Source organism: Molossus molossus, unplaced genomic scaffold (genome assembly GCF_014108415.1).
Source record: "Molossus molossus isolate mMolMol1 unplaced genomic scaffold, mMolMol1.p scaffold_m16_p_6, whole genome shotgun sequence".
In the NCBI taxonomy this organism is placed as follows: domain Eukaryota; kingdom Metazoa; phylum Chordata; class Mammalia; order Chiroptera; family Molossidae; genus Molossus; species Molossus molossus.
This window is the reverse complement of record NW_023425399.1, coordinates 84,481,661-84,497,580: the sequence shown is the minus strand read 5'-3', so window position 1 is coordinate 84,497,580 and position 15,920 is coordinate 84,481,661. Positions and strand designations below refer to the sequence as shown.

General features: G+C 36.4%; 1 non-coding gene across 1 annotated transcript; it reads right to left on the bottom strand.

The window, feature by feature from the left end:
• Positions 1-6,146: 6,146 nt before the first annotated feature.
• LOC118619525 lies at positions 6,147-6,310 on the bottom strand. Its single transcript, XR_004957284.1, has one exon. It is a non-coding gene; the product is annotated as a U1 spliceosomal RNA (small nuclear RNA).
• Between the last annotated feature and the right edge of the window lie 9,610 nt (positions 6,311-15,920).

Genomic DNA, 15,920 nt, shown 5'->3' with positions numbered 1-15,920 from the left:
TATCATGAAATTTGAATGCAAAATCTATTATCATGGCTACAGGTCCCTCTGAGTAAGTCCCAGGAGAAAATTCACAATGTGTACCTGTGGCTACAAAAGCAGAGTTCCTCTCAGACAATTATTTCTGGGTGTGTGAACTCCTTTTGGTATAAGAAATTGGTAGGTTTCTACAAAGACCTACAATAGTGACTCAAGGTAGATTTCTTAGAATGTTCTGCCTAAATATGTCAAGCAGCATCTACCTATTTATTTCATTTTTAGGGACACTTTCTGATCAATTAGCCATTGTAACAAATTCCTACAGTTTAAAACACTCTAAATATTCTTTTATTGTGATAATTGTGCCTATCTTATCTCTGACAATTAAGCCCAACCATCTGGCCTACTAACCCAGAATCCCATTATTCCCAGTGATATCAGAGAACTCAATTTGTGTAAACCCCTGCTATCTTCTCTGGCCTAAAACAAACAACCCCCACAGAGCTCTTCAAATATGGTGATTCTCTTCCCCAATATATCTCATAATGCCCTGAGAGAGCGAATGTTGTCTGGCTTCACCCAGGAGTTATGGTTAGAGGGTGGCTAATGAGTTCAATGTCTATATTTCCAGATCCATGAGCCTTTGGTCTCACTCCTTCCTCAATAGTATGCCAGGGACAGTCTAACATTTTGGCCTAAATATTTATAGGATGTGGTTGAGTCCAGATTTCAACCAACCTAGACAATGACTGTGTTACTTTCAGGTGTTCAAAACACATTTAATCCAAAATCCTGGGTAAATGAATCGATCTCTCTTGGTCTATGTTTATTCATATCTTATCTGCTATATATGTTCCCCAAGCTTCTGCTGATTAGAAAGTTGTTGTGACTCTTTCAATGCATCCTCTTGGCACAAGCATTTTACCTCTCCCTCTATGTTATGTTGGAATCTAACTCCCATTACGGGCTTAGAAGACATTAGAAGAACTGGCATCAATTTGTGAGGGTCAAAGTTCTCAGACCCATGATGCTAATACGTCCAAATTCTTTGTTTCAAGGTCTCATTTCTTACCCATTAGTGTCCTTACTACAATTGCACCCGAGGCTTGGTCCTCAACAATATCTGTCATGCAACTGTAAGGAAGAAACTGCTCTAAAGATGACATGGTGGATTTCTGGTTCTCCATATATATATTTCTTCATTGAATTTTCAAAGCTTTTTACTTCTCACCCTGACCAGTTTGGCTCAGCAGTTAGAGCATCAGCCCATGGACTAGAGAGGCCTGGGTTCGGTTCCCGCTAGGGGCACATACCTCAGTTGCAGTTTGTCCCCAGCCCTGGTTGGGGTTGTGTGTGTGGCAACCAGTCGATGTGTCTCTCTGACATCGATGTTTCTCTCTCTTTTCCCCTCCCTTTCTCCCTCCCGCTCTATCTGAAGATGAATGCAAAAATGTCCTCAGTTGAGGATTTAATAAATAAATAAATAAATAAATAAATAAAATAAAAAAGCTTTTAACTCCTCTTTTTTCCTAAGTATGCTCCCCCAGGCCAGAAGAGGCCAAGCAACTCCACAATCTATACTCACTATTGTTGCAATAGCAATTATGTGACACAGCCATTTGCTGTCCTACAACACCGTCTTCTATTGCTCTCCATCCTCTATCACCTGTAAGAATTTGAAAATCATCAAGGCCCCACATGCTATTGATTATTCATATCCTATCTCTCCCTGGAAATGTTTTTATTCCTGTACTCCTGAAATTATAGAAACCAATTCCAAATTTTTATTTTGAGGAGATGTTTTTTGGGGGTCAGTTATGGGATGAATTACAGTCAAAGTCCACGCAAGAAACAGATGGTACACATGAATTTGAATAATTCTAAAAGAGTTTAATAAAGAAACTATTCACACCCTGGCCAGTTTGGCTCAGCGGTTAGAGCGTCGGCCTGCGGACCAGAGAGTCTCAGGTTCGGTTCCCGCTAGGAGCATGGGCCAAAAAAAAAAAAAGAATAAAAAGAAACTATTCACAAAGATGTGGATAAGATGGAGAAAAACTACAAGGGATAGTAGAACCATGCCATAAAACTAATACAAGCTCTGGGCCCAAAGGGAAGAGATGAGGAGCGGTTCCTGGGACCAAGAAAGAAACAGGCATATAGAGGGTTGCCTTGAGATTATTGATATTAAAAGACCTTGTTCATTGGAATATTTCTAATAAAGGATGCTTTACTTCATCAGCTATTTAGTTACTCTAAGATGTGGTTTGTACTAAAAACAGGCAATATGCTTGATTTTTTTGTCTTTATTTACCAATTTAAAAACTATCAATTTGGCTCTCTGGTACCTGGTAAGGGTGACCAGTGACTTTGTTCATGAATTTATTTGTTGAATTTCAGTCCAATTCAAAAACTGTTGCTCACACTGGTAAGTGAAAGCTTACCAGATTGGCTCCTGAGTCCTTCAGACATCCTTTTGAATCTTGGATTGCATCCTTGCTTTCTAATATGACAAGATGTCTCAAGTTTATTTTGTAAAATTTCTGTCCCAGACCTGTAATCACCCACTTCTTCAAGGATATATGGTTCCTTCTCATGGGAAATGGTATTTTGAGACCACAATCTGAGTGTCAACGATGCTGACTGCAATGATCCTTGTTTCTCAAACTTTTCAGAAGACAGAATTAGAAAAATATGTATTTTTGAGTTCATGTGGATACTTCCTATCAAAATCAGGATTATAGTGTTTTTATTTAACCTCTTTTATCTTGCTTCTATATTTTCTTTCTCCCATCCCCCAAATCCAAGTAGTTAAAATAAGCCAACATACTTGATTTTTCCTGTGATAGGCATTAACATAATAAGAATAGCAATATCAACATCTCATGGATGTTGAAGACCTTGAGGACTTCCAGAAATAATTCTGGGGAGGTGTCTTTGGGAAGGTAAATATCCTGTCTGAGCAGGTAAGGGCAAGAACATGATCTAGAAGTTGTCAGACTAGATGTGCCATAATTTGTACCCAATATGTGGTGAGCCCAAGGACATGCAGATTATATATCCATTAAATATATTTTGCACCTTAACCACATCTTGTTTCTGTGAGAAATGTACAAGTTCTACACAAGCAATTTAAAAATATTTTAATAGTAAAACAGTCCAGCCAGTGTGGCTCAATGGTTGAGCATCGATCCATGCACCAAGAGGTCGCCAGTTCAATTCCCAGTCAGGACACATGCCCAGGTTGCAGGCCAGGTCCCCAGTAGGGAGCATGCAGGAGGCGGCCAATCGATGTTCTCTCTCATCGATGTTTCTATCTCTCTCTCCCTCTCACTTCCTCTTTCTCTAAAATCAATAAAGAAAAAAAAATTTTTTAATAAAAAATAAAAATATTTTAATAGTAAAACAAAATCATCAATTGAGAACTTACTATAATTTGTATTTTTCTAATATATACTATTGATCAAATCAATCAGCTACATAAAGTTTACTTCAAAAATATTAACATTGAGCCCAGCAGGTGTGGCTAAGTGGTTTGCATCATCCTATGCACCAAGAGGTTGCTGGTTTGATTCCCAGTCAGGGCACATGCCCAGGTTGTGGGCCCAATCCCCAGTGGGGGGCATGCGGGAGGTGGCCAATCGACGTTCTCTCTCATTGATGTTTCTATCTCTCTCTCCTGCTCCCTTCCTCTCTCTTTAAAATCAATAAAGAAAAAATATTTTTAAAAATATTAAAATTGATATGATATATCCTTGTGTTCCTAATTGTGCAATTGTACACTCAAAGTTAAATTATTAGTAGAATGAGCAATACCATTTTACTAGGTGGCAGGGGAAAAGTAATGGACTGATCTAAGGAGAGAACTAATGTGTCTCTTTAGAACTTAACCCAAGCTTCTATAGTGACTACAATGTCAAAGTGGGTGATCATCATAGAAAAGGCAAGGATACTGTCCAGCTGTTCCTGTCTGATAGGGTACTTACAATAGACAGGGCTCCTCTCTATTAAAGGAATCTTTCTTCTACAATGAACAGTGAGGGGTTCATTTCAGAATTTACTCTAATTTTTATCTCAGGATTTAGAAGAATTTTTCTATCATCTTACAAGCTGATAGCTGGTATATGCAACTTACAAATTTCTATTTCTGTCTTGGCCAGTGTGGCTCAGTTGATTGGAATGTCATCTGGTATGCTGAAAAGTGGCAAGTTTGATTTCCTGTCAGGGCACATACCCAAGGTTGCAAGTTCAATCCCCTAGTCAGGGTTATGTGTGGGAGGCAACCGATAGATGTTCCTCTCTCTCTAAAAAAAAAAAAAAAATCGGTAAACATCCTCAGGTGAAATTTAAGAAATATATAGTAAAACAAAAATAAAATAGACATATTTCTATTCCTGTCATTTAAACAACTAGCTTATTCCATTTTAGTTTCAGTACTTTTTCCTATAGAACCAACAGTTCAGAATTAATTTACATAGAAAATTTGTAAAGAAAAATTTTCCCAGCCACTTGACTTAAAGGTTACTGAAAATATTTGTCTTCATCTGTCCTCTTGAAAGGCCATGTTTCCTCAACTTTATATCATGCTCTTTCCCTCACTCTCTATATTTGATCTGAGTCTGTATTAAGGGCTACATTATTGTCTGCTGACTTCCAGAGAAACTGCTAAGCACCAAGAAAGAATGCACTTAGCTGCTTTTAGTCATGATCAACAGTTTGCTCATAAAAGCCTAAAAGGATCAGAACAGAGTGGAGGAAGGATACAGAAAACCTCTAATAGATCACAAAAGGACTTTTGAGCTTGTTTATAGAGAGTGTACCAGTGATAGTGACTGACAGGTAATGCTCATAATTGATGTTGCCATAATTTGAGATGGAGTGTAATAGTATGTATATTTAATGTACAATATCTTAATAAAATTTGTCACATCCTGTTCTAATGCCCCTATAAACTACTGCAAAGAAATAGAAGGAAATGACATTTGTGATCTCTTTAATCTCTGTCTGGGACATTAAATCTCTACCCATTCGTCTCTGTATGATTTGGGAGTAGCCAAAAGGTGGTATGAGATACATAGTAGGTGTTAGCTAGAGACATTCAACCCATATATACAAATATATCTTACTCATTGTTGTTTGATAACATGCTTTTCTGGAATAATAATAACAATAATGGCTACCATTTATAGGATGGGCATTATCTTATTTACCCCCTAAGGCAGGTATCTTCATCCTTGGTTATAGTTGAGGAAACTGTGGCCTGGGGAGATTAAGTAGTTTACCCAAGTCTTCAACTAGTAAGGAATTAGAACAAAGATTTAAGCACAGGTATCGGGCCACAAAGCCAAAATATGTTAAGAAGATCCTTACCACAGAACTTATATGCATGTACGCATAACCAATGGACATGGACAACAAAGCCAGGGACAGGGCGGGGGGGATGGGGGGGAGGGTGTCAATGGGGTAAAAAAGGAGAAACATCTGTAACAAAAATAAAATTTTAAAAAAAGATGCTTATTAAAAATAAAAAAGAATATCCTTTATCGTCATCATCATGTACATTAATGTTCATTATCAGCCTTCAGTTTGCCTTTAATTCTCTCATAGATTATAAACACCTAGAGGGAAGATTTGTAGCTCAAGTATCACATCCAGGATTGCTCTGGACAACTATGGGGGATCACTTAGTATAACAGGCATGGTCCTGTTTTCTAAGTGTTTGGATCCTGGGAGGTATACTCGTTCCAAAGGTGAACATGTCTCAAGTAAAAACAATGGAGTAATTCTAAGGTAAACAGTATGATCCTAAAAACACTCCAGTGACAAGTAATATCCTATGTTAACATGATATGCTTTGAGGCTATTGGTGGGTGGAGTAAAACATGTGTAGACTTCATCATGAGTTCAGTTGGCTCTGGGGGGTAACCTAAGGGGGAGCAGGCTAAGTGAAAGGACACATGAGTTAGTCTCACTTCTTCCATTACTGAATGTCTGACCTAGGAGACAGGCTTACTCTCCCTGCCTATGGTTTTCTCATACATTGAAAGGGATTTATAATAATACTTTATAAGATTATTATAAGAACCAAGAGCAGAACTTTTTTAAATTTCCTTGTTTGGGATCTAAAACATTGTAGATGTTCAACAAGTATTGGCACTTAATTTTTTTTTCAGGGGAGAGCGTGAACATAGTCCCCCACAACCACAAATTACTCAGTTGAGTTTCCTACATTTGAGGAAATTGCAGGGGTCAACACACCCGGAGTGCAATGGATGAGCCTCGCCCTGGGAAAACCACTTTCGTGATCATGGTATCTCCCCTGCCAGGTAAGTATGGCACTTAATTTACACTCTTTTCAAATCCAATTCAAGAAAGGTTTGCTGACCCTTCTATGACATAACATGCAGCGACTGCGAAACAGATTTAAAAAGTGATTAAGAAACAATCTCCCATAAGCCAAAATGAGGACAGATATGTAAATAGCTACCTGTAATGTGATATAATAGTGCTATCCTAGAAGAATGGATGAAGTGGAAACACACACAAAAAATGGAATGATTAATTCTTTCTTTGAGATGTCAGAAATCTTTTGCAGAAATGGTAAACTTTCAACCTATATTTGAAGATAAGGAAAGAAATTATATGAATTTGCAGTTTTCAGTGCAGGTAAGATTATGTAGTATTGATCTGTATGACATCCATCCATTTATTCATTCAAACATTTATTGAAAGCCTACTATGTGCCTGTTACAATACTGTGGTGTCACAAAAATGAGAATACATGGTAGTTCCTTCAAGGAGCTTACAGTGTAGTGATTGATACAGGGAGATAGTTTGCCTTTTTAGTTAAAATTTTTTTATCACATTATTTTGAAACATTTTAATAATACTTTATAATATTTGGTCATATTTTTAAAAATTGTCACTGAGGTCATGATAGATCAGTAATAAAATACAATAAAATTCTAGCAACATTGCTATTCTTTTACAATAATTTATGTCACATAGAAAAAATGTATCTTGCAAATTTCCATTGTTGCTTTTTATTTTTTCCCTTCCTCAATAAAATTAAAATTTTTAGTTCAGGTTGACTTTTGAGCTTCAATTGTATACACTAGATATACAAACATGTACAAGATATGTCTACCTTTAAAAAGTTTAAAATGTGGGGGGTATGAAATCATTTATCTGCAAAGATTATGACAAAATTCCTTCCCAAGATTTATCTTCTATAAAAATGTAAGAGAAAAATAATAGAAATCCAAGTAGAATTTATTAAATTGTTCTTTTAGTGCACTTGCAGAATATTTCTATCCTAATTTCCAGAGTCACACAAGAAAACCAAATGAAGTATTGGAGTAATTGCCTGCTTTGGGCATCTTGACATTCTACTCTGTAAACTTAAGTCTCAGTTTCCTTGGAATCGTTGGACAGAGGCATCTTGCATTTCTTGCTGAGAAATTTATACCAAAGAGACAAAGGAGATGAAGGCAGTAAATCAGTGGGAATGGCTTAGGTAAACCTGGCTGTCTTCCACAACAAGACAGCACTCCTGTTTCTCAGGCTGGATTGTGCTTTTTGAAAATCCAGCTATATATTTTTTGAGAGACACCCCTAAAACATCACAGCTAGAAGTATATAAAGGACAATAATGGAAAAGATATATTAACCTAATACTACCCAAAAGAAAGCTGGTGTGGGATATAAAAGCAGAGAAAATAGAGCGTAAGAGAAATAGAGATAAAGATGGGCAACATAATAGTAAAGGGAACAAGCCACCAAAAAAATATGACAATCATAAACTTCTGTGAGTTGACAAAAAAAAAAAATGTAGTTGCAAGTAGAAATTGATAAATCTAGACTCATAGTAGGCAATTTTTACAAATGTCTATCAGAAACAGACATATCAAACAAAAAAAGAAAGGGAGTAGGGTAGAAAATATTTCAACAATAAAATTAATAAGCTTACACAAATGGATGGGTATAACACACTACATTGAACAAATAGAATGTATACTTTCTCAAGTATATGACTACAATGAAAAGGTCAAGTGCTTTGTTCAATTATTGTCATCTTTCCTCCAGATACGGAATTTTCTTTTTGACATTGCACAATTCAGGAGCAACACTTAATTTAACAAAATCCTGAAAGTACTAGTAGATTTTATCAGGATTTTATGTTTTATATGAAATAAGATGAAGTAAGTATGCTTGTCCTCTGCCTACGGCTTCCTGATTTGATCTGAACTGGAGACACTTTTGGGAGGTAGAATCATAGGACATAAATTGAGAAGATTCCGTTTGCCTTCCTCAGTGTCTTTGAGTAAATACAAATACTATTGGATGATTATACATTAAAATAAAATTTAAGAAGCAACTTTCTAGACTTTGAATCAATTTCGAAGTCAATACTTTCTTTCTGTATTAAAAGAGTAAAATGTTTTAAGGTTGAATATGCATTCCCAGGGAATTCAACTCCTTCCTTCTGGATGAGGATCATTGTACTACATGATCCACCCCCAATAACATGAGAAGCAACTGAAAACGTTATCTTTCCTTGTAGAGATGTATAGATCAGATAATCCAGTCTAAATAAAATAGAAAGACCTTGGGAAAGACACATCATACCAGTGTTTAAATTGTCTAGAAATGTGATAATGTATTCTTCTTGAAGATTTCCAAGGAGGAAAACCTGGCAATTTCTTTCATGGTCTATCTAGAGATTCACCTTCATGGTAAAATTTCATGGTACAACTCCTTCTTAAGTTCAATAAGAATCTTTAAATTGTATGATCTTACAACTACATTTCTAGGTTTAATAGAGTTTGCATAAAACTTCTTTTCTGTTTATTTCTTATAGTTTATTTATTGAAAATGGCCAAAAGCATAAGTAAAAATTATACCAATTTACATTCCTACCAACAAGATATGAGCAAGCCCATTTCACATATGTTTAACATCCAGACTGCTCTTGTAATCCACCAAGCATTTAACAGGAAATGGTGTTTTTAGCTTCCTTTCTTCAGATGGTTTGGAGAATATAAAATCTGCTAGCGTTGTTACCAAGGAGTGGTGGGGGTGCTGATGAAGGGCAAACAGTCTGCTTCATAATCCTGTACCATTTAGATCTCTGGGATCCGCCACATATTTCCATTTATTTAACAAATCTTTGTTTATCTCTTATTACGTGTTAGGCTCTGCTTTAGACTCTAGGAAGCAAAAACTGTTTAATACACATTGTTGTTCTCAAAGCTGTTATAGTTATAACTAAACTGTTTATCTAAATAGCATATAGAGGAAGTTGAAAGCAATCTTTATACTGGCCTATTATAAATAATTCTAGGGAGTGTCTTCTAAACTATTTCTGTGATTGATATTATTTCTAAATCACTATTTCAACAAATACTTATTAGCACCTATCACACGCAAAGGGTACATAAAAATATACAAGACATTAAGTATGTCTATAGGGAGACAAATCTTCACAGGCCTCTAGTGTTTTTGCACATCTGGTGAGCAGAGACATTGGCAGGCCTGTTCTGGATCATCTTTTTGAGGATGTTTGTACAGTGAACAGCCTTAGAAGGTAGAGATAATGTCTCCCTTTGGATAGAGGGCAGTTTTGGTAAGGTTTAGTATAATAAAAATACCATCTCCTTCTGGGGAATAGGTAGGTCTGGTTTGCTTGTTAAAGATTTGGTTCCCTAATCCCAGAGTTTCTTCACTATAACACAAATCACTGTGTGAAAACAAAACAAAACAAACAAACGAAACCATTGTGTGCACAGCATCCACCTGGCTCACTCTGAGAACCCATGGTACTTGGAGGACACGAAACTGATATGAATATGAAGTCCATACTGCCTGATATGCCACAAGTAATAATAAATCCTTTGTCTCGGATCCAAAAGTCTCCTATCTTCTGCCAGAATCCATGAAACAGAGTCAGGCTAACTTGTAAGCTTGTGAGTAGGTAAAATTTTAGACCTTCACAGTTATTAACAGTGCTGTCAAGACATTTACTATTTAATAAGAATTTTAAGAAAAGCACACAAATAACCATGATAATGTTATAGTTGTGGTAATAGTTATCCAAAATACTACATAGTAAGACAAAATTGATTCTGACCAAGAGGCAGGTTTATGTAGGAAGTTAAGGGAAGGAACTTGCATGGGAAAAGGAAAGCATAAAAAAATCATAATTCCACTTCTATTTCTCTGATCACTCTTTATCAGTATTTTCTGCTGGGTCCTCTTCTCTTGTCAGAATCTCCCAAGATTCTGTCATTATCCCACTTCTCTTTGAAATCTATGTCCTTTTTTGGGGAAATTGTATCCATTCATATGACTTCAGCTACCATATATGCAAATCTGTCCCTAATTTCTTTCCACCCTCCAGCTCCCATTTCCAGTTGTTTACTTTCCATCTGGATATTTTACAGGTGACTCAAATTTTACATGTCCAAAATTGAACCCATTCTCTCTCTTCATGTGACACAGTCACTAGTCTCTTCCTCCCCCTCACTGATAAAGGAATAATCATTCCCAGGCCCTCAAGCAAGAAATCCTCATTACTAGATAGGCATGTCATCAGAACAAAGCAAGTTATTTAATAGCCCTGGCCAGTTTGGCTCAGCAATTAGAGCACCAGCTTGAGGAGTGAAGGGTCTCAAGTTTGATTCCCATCAAGGGTACGAACCTGGGCTGTAGGTTTGATCCCTGCCCCGGTTGGGGAAGTGTGGGAGGCAACTGATGGATGTATTTCTCTCTCTGTCTCTCTGTCTCCCTCCCTCCCTTCCACTCTCTCTAAAAAGCAATGGAAAAATACCCTCGGGTGAGTTTAAAAAAAAAGGGGGGGGGGGTGGAGGCTATGTCATCAATATTTTTGTAAAGTTATTTTAGTAGTATCAGCCTGATATAAACTATGCTGCTAGAATCTGTAAGTGTTTATACTGTCAAGAAAGACTCACTTTATACCTTCCAGGTGTCTTTGCTTCATCTCCACTCTGATGAGTTGACTAGATAGTTCAAACACTACACTCTTACTTCAAAGTTCCTGTTGGCTCCTCATCACTGTCCTTGTGTACTAACTGCATGCTTACCCAGACTGGATTCTACAGTTAGATCTGTTTGGTTTCCAATGGATTCATGATTGTTTTTGGAGAGTTGCTCCACCCCATGAAGTGAATTAACAAACAAGTTCTGAGTATTTTGACCCCTTAATAAATATTTTCTATCTGTCCTCTTACTTACACCTCTGGAAATACAATGTCCTGGTTCAACCCTAATCACCCATTGCCAGCTTCTTCTACTGCCTCCTACTTGTCCTTTGTCTCTTCAGTCTTAATCTCTTCAAATTTCCCTTGCACACTATTTCCAAAACATTGTTGTTGTTGTTTTTCAAAATTCAAACATGACTAAGATTCCTACTTAAGACTAACGAGCGGTTCCCCTCACTAACACCACAGGTCATTTACTACAAGTCCTTTAAGATAAAGTTGAATTTCCTTCATGGGACAGATAAGTCTCTCCATGATCTAAATCCTGTCTAACCCTCCAGCCGCATCTCAGCCAGACCCTATGTCAGATCTTAAGACTCAGCAAAACCAAACTCATAATAGTTCCTCCCGTATAATATGTTGCTTCTTTACTTCATGCTGTTTCTTACACTGTTCTTTTCCCCCTGGTGTTCAGTTCCTTGTCCTCTCCCCATGTTCTATCTTGAATTGGCAAGTTTGTTCTATTGCACGCTTCTCCATTTGTTCATCTCCTCAAAGACATCTGTAATGGTCTCATTCAATTCCTTGCCAAGTAGGAGGCTCACTTTGTAGTCTCAAAATACCACCACATATCTCTAACCCTTACCATACTGGATTGTAATGACATTTATTTACTGTGCTTCTGGCTCTCCTACTAGATTAAGACACTTGAGAATAATAACTCATCTTTCTAGTCCTATTGGCTTGAATAGTGCCTGGCACATAGTATTCAATAAATATTTATTAAATGAGTAGATAGATAGATGAACAAAGAGTGGGAGATGAGCTATGAACATTGATAAATCAGTGTACATTTAAAATTTAAAGAACGGAAAAATAGACTATAACATAGTGCTCTTTGTTTCTGTTTTTTTTTTACTCCTTGCATGGTCGCATGTCTTTTTTTTTTTTAATATATGTTTTTATTGATTTTTTTTTTTTCCCTGAGAGAGAGAGAGGAAGAGAGAGGAAGATAGAAACATCATTGTCTGAGAGAAACCAATTGGTTTCCTCCTGCACACACCCCACTGGGGATCGAGCCTACAACCCAGGCATGTGCTCTGACTGGGTATAGAACCAGGACCTCTCAATCCATGGAACCATGCTCAATCCACTGAGCCACACCAGGCGGGCAATACGTTGCTCTTTTGAAAGGGCATTAGTTACCATGATGAAATCATCAATAACAGTACAGATTTGGTTACTGTTCCAATAAGTATTATGCAGATATACATATATTTTCCTCCTGATGAGTTAAACGTGTAATAAATAAATTGAAACATAGTCAATACATTCAAATCGGTACATTTAGACTTTTTTTTAAAATAGTAAATGTAAAGCATTTATAACACTAGAGTTCAGAGAGAAAACAGCAAGTTCATATTAATATTGCATATCCTTTTCTCCTTTTTAGTGAATTCATTTCCACTTCTATCCATTCCAAAGAAATGTGACAAGTGACTTGAGTCCTTGGAGAAAACTGATGGTACTAAGTTCAGGTGTGACTCTGAAGTACATGATTAGGAAGGAAAAAGAAACTACAGAGAATAGATATTTAATGATAAAATATTTAAAAATAGTAAGTAGGACTTTAAGTTGTTGCTACGAATGAAGTAGTAAAAAAATATAAATTTTAATTACCTGAGACACAAAACTAATGCGAGGTAAATGTATTTCAAAATAGAATTTGGATGGGAGTTTGAAGGAAAGCCGAGTAGTTTTTCTCAAGTAGAGGTAGAACGTCTGATGAGAATGGTACCATCTTCCACAGCATTAGCTTGAATAGTTTAGAGCAAAGTAGAACTCCATGATCTCCTCCTGCCCCCATGACTCCCCAGTACTTATTTTAAAAGTAGTGTGCCCGGCCGGTGTGGCTCAGTGGTTGAGCATTGACCCATGTACCAAGAGGTCGTTGGTTCGATTCCTGATCAGGACACACGCCCAGGTTGTGGGCCCAGTTGGGGGGCATGCAGGAGGCAGCCAATCGATGTTCTCCCTCATCCATGTTTCTATCTCTCTCTCCCTCTCCCTTTCTCTCTCTCTAAAAAAATCAATAAAGAAAAAAAATTTAAATGTAGTGTGATATTGATATGTATATCTTTATATAGATTGAATGGTGAGAATTTTTAAAATGTAAGGAATTTTTTAAATCTAATAAAGTCAGGAAGGGAAATTACAAGTTCATGATCATTTTGTGGAGGAAATACAAATGTAGGTATCAAAAAAAAGCATAAATAAATTATCTTCATAATTGTATACATAAATATTCCCTCACTCTTTCTTAACATTTGATGGCCTCTTACTACAGTATTTTGTCTGGTAATTTTTTTTATTAAATTCGGTATCTACAGGTATCTTCAATTAAACAAAAATTCTACTTATAGGTGTTGTTACTAAATTGAGGAATAATGTTTTATCCAGGTTTATCCATCTATTATTAAATATTCTTGCCCATTCATAGAATCACATAAATTAATTGCCAACTATACTTGATTTATTTTTACTTCTTAATACTTGTCCAATTATTTTTAAAGATTTTGTTTAATTATTTTAAAAGAAAAGATAATGTAGAATATTTAGTTTCCAAACAGTGGGAGTGAAAAATCATACATTTCTGAAAGGTAAATTGGCAATACTTGTTAAAGTCTTTTAAAAGAAATGCTCTTACTTTCTAATACATCAATTCCCCATACAGAAATTTATATTAAGGGGCAAAATCATGAATATGCCCAAGGATTTACCTACAAAGATAGCTATGAAGGCATTATTAATAGAAAAACATAAATAACAAAAATGCCAAATCACAGTGTTGGATAAATTATGGTATGTTCATATACTTCAATAATAATAATAAATCAATACAAACAATAAAAATCACATTTTGGAATACACATCAACATGGGAAAATGTTCAAAGTATATTGTTAAGTGAGAAAGGTAAGCTACAAAATTATATTATAGGATGATCCAAATTAAATAGATATACACACCTACATAGACACTAAAGATAGAAGAATATACACCAAATATCAAGAGTGATAAATAGTTAACACAGGGTGATGGCATTATAGGTCATTTATTTTTGTCATTTGATTTTTCCATATTATAAAAATTTTATAAAATAGATATTTTAAAACACCATTTGGGGGAAATTTAAATATGTTTTTTTTTTATCCTCACCTGAGGACATTTTTGCATAGAGCGAGAGGCAGAGAAAAAGAGAAACATCAATGTGAGAGAGACACATCAACTGGTTGCCACTCACACAACCCCAACCAGGGCTGGGGACAAACTGCAGCCAAGGTATGTGCCCTTAGCGGGAACCAAACCCGGGTCACTCTGGACCGCAGGCCGACGCTCTAACCATTGAGTCAAACTGGTCAGGGCTAAATATGTTTCTGAGATGAAGGGAAGGCATAGACTCTTTAAGAAGTGTGTTTGAGAGTGAGTAGAAAATGGATGCCTTGGCTTGTTTGGCTCAGCGGTTAGAATGTCAGCCTGCGGTGCAGAGAGACCCAGGTTTGGTTCCCGTTAAGGGCACGTACCTCGGTTGCAGTTTGTCCTCGGCCCTGGTTGGGTCGTGGGGGTGGCAGCCACTCGATGTGTCCCTTTCATGTCGATGTTTCTCTCTCTCTCTCTCTCCCTCCCACTCTCTATGAACAAAAAATGGAAAAATGTCCTCGAGTGAGGATTTAAAAAAGAAAATGGATTAGAGAAGTTAAGTATGATCTTCAACAATTCTAAACATATGAACTCTCTAGCCTTCACAGATCAGGAACCTGAATGACGAGAGTGGTCAGGAGGAATAATGCTCACATTTTGGACCAGGATAGTTAGTCAAGTGTCCAGTAGAGGTACCCAGCATAACCACAATCTCCCTGACTTTCCCTTTTCACTGCTTACTACAAAAGAGGGCAGAAACACAATCTGAGGGCCTTTCTCTAGTCTAGAGGATTTGTCAGTAGGGAACTAAAACCTTATCTTTTTAGGGAGAGGCTTAAAAATGGAAGCTATAACTGACACTAAAACTCCTTTGAAGCTGTAAATCATCAGAAAGCCAACAACAAACTTGTATATATCCTGCAGAGATTTTTGGCACTAATAAATATTTAATAACATTAGTTATGATTTTGGCACTAATAAAAAAAAGATTTTCTGCCTGTGCTGTCACTTTAAATAGATTTATTAAGAAAAATTGAAATTATGCCCTGAACCATAGACTCTCCTAGGTGTAAGGAACCTTAGCTTATCTATTTCATAAGTGATGTAGCCAAATAAGCTAGGTATTTCTTTAACTAATATTTTAAATGTATCATTAACACAATTTATTAATTTATGCAAAATAAATAATAAGTGATTAGTTAGTAGTGGTGCTTTATTTTAAGAAAGGATTTTTTTTTTATTAATTAATTTATTTTTGTTACAGATGTTTCTTCTTTTCCTCCCATTGACACCCTCCTTCCAATCCCGCTGGCACCCCAGCATGGTTGTCTATGTCCATTGGTTACACATACATGCATATAAGTTCTTTAGTTGATCTCATCCCTTCCCCTTGCCCCTCTCCACTAAGGTTTGTCAGTCTGAATCATACTCCTTTCTATGTCTCTGGGTCTATTTTGTTTATCAGCTTATTTTGTTCATTATATTCCACAAATAAGTGAGATCATGTGGTATTTGTCTTTCTCTG